Source organism: Triticum urartu, chromosome 6 (genome assembly GCF_003073215.2).
Source record: "Triticum urartu cultivar G1812 chromosome 6, Tu2.1, whole genome shotgun sequence".
Classification (NCBI taxonomy): domain Eukaryota; kingdom Viridiplantae; phylum Streptophyta; class Magnoliopsida; order Poales; family Poaceae; genus Triticum; species Triticum urartu.
The window spans coordinates 206,518,384-206,527,532 of NC_053027.1; positions in this window are offsets into that span (position 1 = coordinate 206,518,384).

Below are 9,149 nucleotides of genomic sequence, written 5' to 3' on the forward strand. Positions count from 1 at the left end.
CATCTCCGGTGTCGATCTTCATCATCCCTGCGGCCACCATGATAAGGAGGGAGTAGTCCACCCTCGGGGCTGAGGGTTTGGACCAGTAGCTATGTGTTTAATCTCTCTCTCTCTCTCGTGTTCTTGAGATGTCACGATCTTGATGTATCGCGGGCTTTGTTAATATAGTCGGATCATATGGTGCTTTCCCCTCTATATCTTGTTGTGATGAATTGAATTTTCCCCTTTGAGATTTTGTTGTTATCGGATTGAATACTTTTATGGATTTGAGAACACTTGATATATGTCTTGCAATAGAATACTCATGGTGAAAATGGGGTATCGTATTGATTCACTTGATACATGTTTTGGCACTCAACTCACGGATTCCCGAGGTGACATTGGGGTAACCTATGCATAGGGGTTGATGCATGTTCTTGTCTTTGTTTCTCCGGTAGAAATCTTGGGGCACTCTTTGAATTTCTTTGTGTTGGATTGAATAATATGAATCTGAATTTTCTTTGGTGTTATTTTAGTACGAACTCTTGGTTAGATCGATCGGAAAGAATAGCTTCGTGTTATTTTAGTACGAACTCTAGGATAGATTGATCGGAAAGAATAGCTTTGAGGTGGTTCCATACCCTAGAAACAATTCCGTCTTATATTCTCCGCTAGATAGGAACTTTGGAGTGATTCTTCATTGCACGTTGAGGGACGGTTATATGATCCAATTATATTAGCATTGTTGAGAGGTTGCACTAGTGAAAGTACAGACCCTAGGCATCATTTTTCAAGCATTGCAATACCGTTTTTGTGCTTATTTACTATTTGCTACCTTGCTGTTTTTATTATTCATATTATAAAAACATATTTCTACCATCCATATTACACTTTTATCACTATCTCTTCGCTGAACTAGTGCACCTATACAATTTTGCATTGTATTGGGTGTGTTGGGGACACAAGAGATTTCTTGTATTTGGTTGCAGGGTCGTTTGAGAGAGACCATCTTCATCCTACACCTCTCACGGATTGATAAACCTTAGATCATCCACTTGAGCGGAAATTGCTACTGTCTTACAAAACTCTGTGCTTGGAGGCCCAACATGTGTCTACAAGAATAAAGTTGCGTAGTAGACATCAAGCTCTTTTCTGGCGCCGTTGCCGGGGAGGTGAGTGCTTGAAGGTATATCTTTAGATCTTGCAATTGAATCTTTTAGTTTCTTGTTTTATCACTAGTTTGGTTTATAAAAGAAAAGTACATAAAAATGGAATTGAAATTGCATCATATTATTGATCATCTTTATAATATCTTTCTTGAAAATGATGGTTCAGAAAATTGTGCTCAATTGTTAGAAGAAGAAGTCAATAAAATGTTTGGCACAAAATATTTGAATGATGAGCATGATTGCAATGTTGTTAGTATGAATTCTTTGAATATCGATGATGCTAATGATATGCAAAGCCATAAGCTTGGGGGTGCTATATTTGATGAATATGATATTTTTAGTCCCCCAAGTTTTGATGAGAAAATTTATTATGATGATTGCATGCCTCCTATTTATGATGATTATAATGATAAAAGTGGATTTGGAGAGGTCATGACTTTATTTAGTGATGAATCCACTATTTTAGAAGAGCTTTCAATTGATTATGACAACAAAGTTGCTATCTATTATGATTATGGTGATGACATGTATGCTATAAAGAATAATGATAACCATGAAACTTGTCATCATGATTTTAATTTTCAATCACATGATAGCTATTTTGTTGAGTTTGCTCCCACTACTATTGATGAGAAGAAATTTTCTTATGTGGAGAGTAATAATTTTTTTATGCATGTGGATCATGAAAAGAATGCTTTATGTGATAGTTATATTGTTGAGTTCATTCATAATGCTACTGAAAATTATTATGAGGGATGAACATATGCTTGTAGGTATTGCAACAATATCAAATTTCCTCTCTATGTGTTGAAAATCTTGAAGTTTTGCTTGTTTTGCCTTCATATGCTAGTTGATTCTTATTCCCATAAATTGTTTGCTCACAAGATCCCTACGCATAGGAAGTGGGTTAGACTTAAATGTGCTTGTCATGTACTTCATGATGCTCTCTTTATGTTTCAATTCTTATCTTTTATGCGAGCATCATTGAAATCATCATGCCTAGCTAAAAGGCATTAAAGAAAAGCGCTTGCTGGGAAACAACCCAACACTTTTACCTACTGTTTTTGTGTGTTCACATGATTATGCTACTTTATTTATCATGTTTCGTTGCTTTTGTTTCAATAAAGTGCCAAGTAAAGCCTTTGGGGTCATGTTGGGTGATAGTTGATTTGATCTTGCTGAAAAACAGAAACTTTTGTGCTCACGAAAATAATTCTCATTTTTAACAGAAGCGTGATAAAATGTTGATTCTTTTTTAAGAAGATTAATAGACAAATTACCCAGTTTTTCTATTGTTTCAGAATTTTGGGAGTAGCATAAGTATGGTTGGAGTACAGAATACTACAGACTGTTCTATTTTTGACAGATTCTGTTTTCAATACATAGTTTGCTTGTTTTCTAGTTTCCATGGCTTATATTTTTCAATATAAATTGTGGAAATGATATTCTACAGTATGAATTGTGTTAGAACAATTATTAATCTTGTCTTTGACAGTACCAAAAGTGTAATGGTTTGCTCTTTATCATACTAACATATCTCACAAAGTTTCGTTAAGTTTTGTGTGATTGAACTTTTCGAGTTTTGGGTGAGACATCGATATGAGGAGAATAAGGAGTGACAATACCCTAATCTTGGGGATTCCCAAGGCACCCCAAGGTAATATTCAAGGAAGATCTAAGAAACTAAGCTTGGGGATGCCCCGGAAGGCATCCCCTCTTTCGTCTCCAACATTATCGGTAACCTCACTTGGAGCTATGTTTTCATTCATCACATGATATGTGTTTTGCTTGGAGCGTCAATTTATTTTGTTAGGATTTGCTTGCTGTTATTTAGAATATTTTTTTGCATACTTTATTTCAATAGAAGTGGCAATGATAGTCTTTGCCATGCTTATTTTACAAGTCTACATGTTGCTGTTTGAAAATAGAAAGTTTACCACTGTTGCAAAAATTCTCTAGAAAAGTCAGAATGTGATAAAATATTGAAACTTTTTGAAAATTGAGCTATGATAAATTTTACACATTTTGGTATTTTTTCATAATTTTTGGAGTTTAAGAAGTATTGATACTCTTGCATTCTTTACAGACTGTACTGTTTTGGCAGATTGCTGTTATGTTTGCATTGTTTGCATATGTTTGCTTGTTTAATGATTCTATTTGAGGATAGGAGTATTAAATATGCAGAGGCATTTAGTGTGAAATTTTGAATAATAATTTTAGTGATTTTCTACAGTATAGGATGATAAGGTTTTTGCATTGGTTTATACTAACTTATCTCACGAGTTCTTATTGAGTTTTGTGTGGATGAAGCTTTTGAGATTTAGGAAAACAGTGATATGAGAAGAATTACAGAGACACAAAATCTCAAGCTTTGGGATGCCCAAGGCACCCCAAGATAATATTTCAAGAAGTCTCAAGCATCTAAGCTTGGGGATGCCCCGATAGGCATCCCGTCTTTCCTCTTCAACAATTATCGGTTAGTATTGGTTGAGCCTAAGTTTTTACTTCTTCACATGAGTTGTGCTATTCTTAGAATGTCATTTTATTTTCATTTTGCTTTATGTTTTAATAAAATACTTATATCTGAAAGTTTTTAAATAAAATAGAGTCCTCAAATAGTTGTCAGGGAGGCTAGGTAAGCGGCATTCACATCCCATCAACGAAGCTCTTTTCTATGGAATTGCTCTAGTGCTTCACTTATATCTTTTTTAGCATGGTGTGCTTTAGTATTTTTGAAGAAATTCTCTCTTGCTCCACTTAAATTAATTTTAGAGAAAGAAATATTATGCTCATGATCTTAATTTATATCTTTTTGGAGTAGCTTGTCATTTACTCTTGTGCTTCACTTATATCCTATGAGTAAATTGTTGAATAAATTGAATGTCATGTAGTTGAAATCATATCATGCCTAGTGGTAGCTTCTCATTGGGTTTAGAAAGTAAAATCTTTTGAGGCTTGACAATCACAATATTGGTCATACAAACAATTCACGAATAATTAGTATAAGGAAAAAAACTTTCACATGCAAATACACTATCTTGGAAATCTTTTGTGATTGTGAGCCCCCATCAAAATATTATATGCCAAAATTGTTGATGTTGGACAAGGAAGGCAATGTAATGGTTTATGTTTGTTCATATATAGATCCTTCAACATGTGGTGCTTGCCTCCCATCTTTTCTAGCCAAAAATTCCGCACCAAGTAGAGATACTACTTGTGCATCCAAAAACACTTAAACCCAAATCTTATTTTCAAGAGTCCATCATATCTATCTAAGGATTTAATAAGATCCTTCAAGTAAGTTGTCATTGGTGCAATAAGGCAATAACAATTGCTTCTAAAAGTGTGAGATCATTTAGTGTAAGAGAAAATTGAGCATTGTACGAACTTTTGATGATGAAGAATAAAAGCGCCAGGCTGCATAATAAAGGTTGCCATCACAAGGGGCAATATAACGTGACGTTCTTTTGCACTAAGGGGTTAAGCATACAAACAAATAAGCGCATGGCAACCTCTGCTTCCCTCTGCGAAGGGCCTATCTTTTACTTTTATATATTTACTTCCATGCAAGAGTCAAAGTTTTCCCCTCTATTCCTTTTTATTTTTTCTCTTTTGGCAAGCACCATGTGGTGAGGAAAGATCTAGGCACATATATCCACTTGGATATGGGTAGCATGAGTTATTATTGTTGACATCACCCTTGAGGTGAATATGTTGGGAGGCGAAATTATAAGCCCCTATCTTTCTATGTGTCTGGTTGAAACGTTTTGCTCATGTGTATGTGAATTGGTTGCCACTTTAACATGAGATGTTTTATGAGAAAGAATTGCTGTTATGATGCTAGGAAAAGTGATTGAAATTGTCATTGATCAAACTTGTGCACTTTGCTAGCATTCACACTTCATAAATTATTTCTTTTATCATTTACCTACTCGAGGACGAGTAGGCATTAAGCTTGGGGATGCTGATACGTCTCCAACATATCTATAATTTATGGAATATTCATGTTGTTATATTATCATTCTTGGATGTTTTACAATCATTTTATAGAAACTTTATATTATTTTTTGGGACTAACCAATTGACCCAGTGCTCAGTGCCAGTTGTTGTTTTTTGCTTGTTTTTTACATCGCAGGAAATCAATATCAAACGGAGTCCAAACACCGTGAAACTTTTTGTGAATTTTTTATGGACCAGAAGACCATCAATGGGCCAAAGCAGCACCTGGGGGTGCCCCGAGGGGGGCACAACCCACCAGGGCGCACCTGGGGGGCCCGGCGCGCCCAGGTGGATTGTGCCCACCTCGGTGGTCTCCCGCACCCCCTCTTTACCCTATAAATTCCCAAAAATTCTAGAAACCCTCGGGGTTAACCTAGATCATAAGTTCCACCGCCGCAAGGCTCTATAGCCACGGAAAACCAATCTAGACCCTTTCCGACACCTTGTTGGAGGGGTGAATCATCTCCGGTGGCCATCTTCATCATCCCCGTGGCCACCACGATGAGGAGGGAGTAGTCCACCCTCGGGGCTGAGGGTTTGTACCGGTAGCTATGTGTTTAATCTCTCTTTCTCATGTTCTTGAGATGTCACGATCTTGATGTATCACGGACTTTGTTAATATAGTCGGATCATATGGTGCTTTCCCATCTATATCTTGTTGTGATGAATTGAGTTTTCCCCTTTGAGATTTTGTTGTTATCGGATTGAATACTTTTATGGATTTGAGAACACTTGATATATGTCTTCTAATTGAATACTTGTGGTGACAATGGGGTATCATATTGATTCACTTGATATATGTTTTGGCACTCAACTCGCGGATTCCCGAGGTGACATTGGGGTAATCTATGCATAGGGGTTGATGCACGTTCTTGTCTTTGTTTCTCCGGTAGAAATCTTGGGGCACTCTTTGAAATTCTTTGTGTTGGATTGAATATTATGAATCTGAATTTTCTTTGGTGTTATTTTAGTATGAACTCTTGGTTAGATCGATCGGAAAGAATAGCTTCGTGTTATTTTAGTACGAACTCTAGGATAGATTGATCGGAAAGAATAGCTTTGAGGTGGTTTCGTACCCTACAAACAATTCCATCTCATGTTCTCCGCTAGACAACAACTTTGGAGTGATTCTTCGTTGCACGTTGAGGGACGGTTATATGATCCAATTATATTGGCATTGTCGAGAGGTGCACTAGTGAAAGTATGGACCCTAGGCCTCATTTTCAAGCATTGCAATACCTTTTTTGTGCTCGTTTGCTATTTTCTACCTTGCTGTTTTTATTAATTTAGATTATAAAAATATATTTCTACCATCCATATTACACTTTTATCACCATCTCTTCGCTGAACTAGTGCACCTATACAATTTGCTATTGTATTGGGTGTGTTAGGGACACAAGAGATTTGTTGTATTTGGTTGCAGGGTTGTTTGAGAGAGACCATCTTCATCCTACACCTCTCACGGATTGATAAACCTTAGGTCATCCACTTGAGGGAAAATTGCTACTGTCCTACAAAACTCTGCGCTTGGAGGCCCAACACGCGTCTACAAGAATAAAGTTACGTAGTAGACATCATCGTGGAGAATGGAAGAGCCACCATGCCCAAGGATAATCAGCAAGTCATGGGAAACGAGTGGGTGAAAGCAAGGGCCTCCCGTGCCGCCGCCGCTACAAAAATGTCGTCCACATGGACGGGCATTTTTTCGATGAGGGAGAACAATAAATAGGAGAGGTACATGGTCATGTTGGATGCGCAAAAGGAGAGGATGGATTGGGACCGAAAGAGGGCAGAGAAGAAGCTGGAAACTGAGAGGGAGAAGATCGAGTTGGAGAAGAAAGAGGAAGCGATCAAATGGGAGCTCGAGAAGGCCAAGACATTTGGAGAGATTAAGCTTGAGAAGGAGAGGTTGCAAATCTTATGGGACACGGGGGATGTGAATATCACATTGGCAGATGAAAGCCTCTTGGATGAGCATGTCAAGAAGTTTTTTGCGGAGAAGAAAAAAGAGATCAACAAGCGTAGGGAGTACGAGGCAGCGAGGGCGGCTATGGTAGCAGCGGAGCATGAGGCGACGATGGAAACAGCACAGGAGGAAAGGATGGTGGAGGAGCGGACGGCATGGATGGTGGCCGACGAGTGATCCGACTAGCCAATGACTAATCCGTCATGCCTGAACATTGATTTCATTTTGGCATGTCTGGGTTGTTGAACTATGATTTGTTTTGCATTGTCGTATTTGTTTCAAGCTGTTGAATTGGGATGATTTGTATTGTATTATCAACGTGCATGGATTGTATGGATTTGAGGATCGACATTTGAGGTATGTGTGGATGTGCGGCAGCCCAAATGAGGGGTCGCCCGGCGCTATCCGCGGACGCACCCGGATGTGCTTACGGGCATATAGAGGGGCGGGTTTAGCAAGTCCAGTTGTAGATGCTATAAGGTACTACTGAATGGAACAAAATGTAGAGCTGGCTATAGCTGATGCAGAGTGAGACCAGATGTTTTAATTTACAACTTTTGTATGCATTCGACTGCAAGCCTTGACCCCTGTGATGCTCCCAGGGGTAACATAGGGAACCTTCGCCGCCTCCACTCCACACCCCCTTGCCGTCACGGAATGAGGCATTCGGACAAAGCCCGTGATGCGGACGGCAATGGCAGGGAGTGCCCTCTCACCCGATTCCTTTCCCGGGTGATCCATGGTGTCCAGCCCCCCCATCAAAGGTGCTATTCCAGGCGACATAGACACATCTTCCACTCCCCTTCCCAATGTTGTGTAGGTTCCACGTGGGTCCAACGGGATGATGCAGCCTAGGACAACGACGCCATTGATGCAACTCTGGTGGCTGCAGATCTACGGTGCAATGAACTCCTGCAGCTCCCTGATACGTCTCCAACGCATCTACTTTTCCAAACACTTTTGTCCTTATTTTGGACTCTAACTTGCATGATTTGAATGGAACTAACCCGGACTGACGTTGTTTTCAGCAGAATTACCATGGTGTTATTTTTGTGTAGATATAAAAGTTCTCGGAATGACCTGAAACTTCACGGAGAATATTTTTGGAATATATAAAAAATACTGGCGAAAGAATCAAGGCCAGGGGGCCCACACCCTGTCCATGAGGGTGGGGGCGCGCCTACCCCCTGGGCGCGCCCCCCTGCCTCGTGGGCCCCCTGATGCTCCACCGACCTCAACTCCAACTCTATATATTCACGTTCGGGGAGAAAAAAATCAGAGAGAAGGATTCATCGCGTTTTATGATATGGAGCCGCTGTCAAGCCCTAATCTCTCTCGAGAGGGCTGATCTAGAGTCCGTTCGGGGCTCCGGAGAGGGGAATCCGTCGTCATCATCATCATCAACCATCCTCCATCACCAATTTCATGATGCTCACTGCCGTGCGTGAGTAATTCCATCGTAGGCTTGCTGGATGGTGATGGGTTGGATGAGATTTATCATGTAATCGAGTTAGTTTTGTTAGGGTTTGATCCCTAGTATCCATTATGTTCTGAGATTGATATTGCTATGACTTTGCTATGGTTAATGCTTGTCACTAGGGCCCGAGTGCCATGATTTTAGATCTGAACCTATTATGTTTTCATGAATATATGTGAGTTCTTGATCCTATCTTGCAAGTCTATAGTCACCTATTATGTGTTATGATCCGTTAACCCCGAAGTGACAATAATCGGGATACTTACCGGTGATGACCGTAGTTTGAGGAGTTCATGTATTCACTAAGTGTTAATGCTTTGGTCCGGTACTCTATTAAAAGGAGGCCTTAATATCCCTTAGTTTCCAATAGGACCCCACGGCCACGGGAGGGTAGGACAAAAGATGGCATGCAAGTTCTTTTCCATAAGCACGTGTGACTATATTCGGAGTACATGCCTACATTACATTGATGAACTGGAGCTAGTTCTGTGTCACCCTATGTTATAACTGCTACATGAGGAATCGCATCCGACATAATCATCCATCACCGATCCAATGC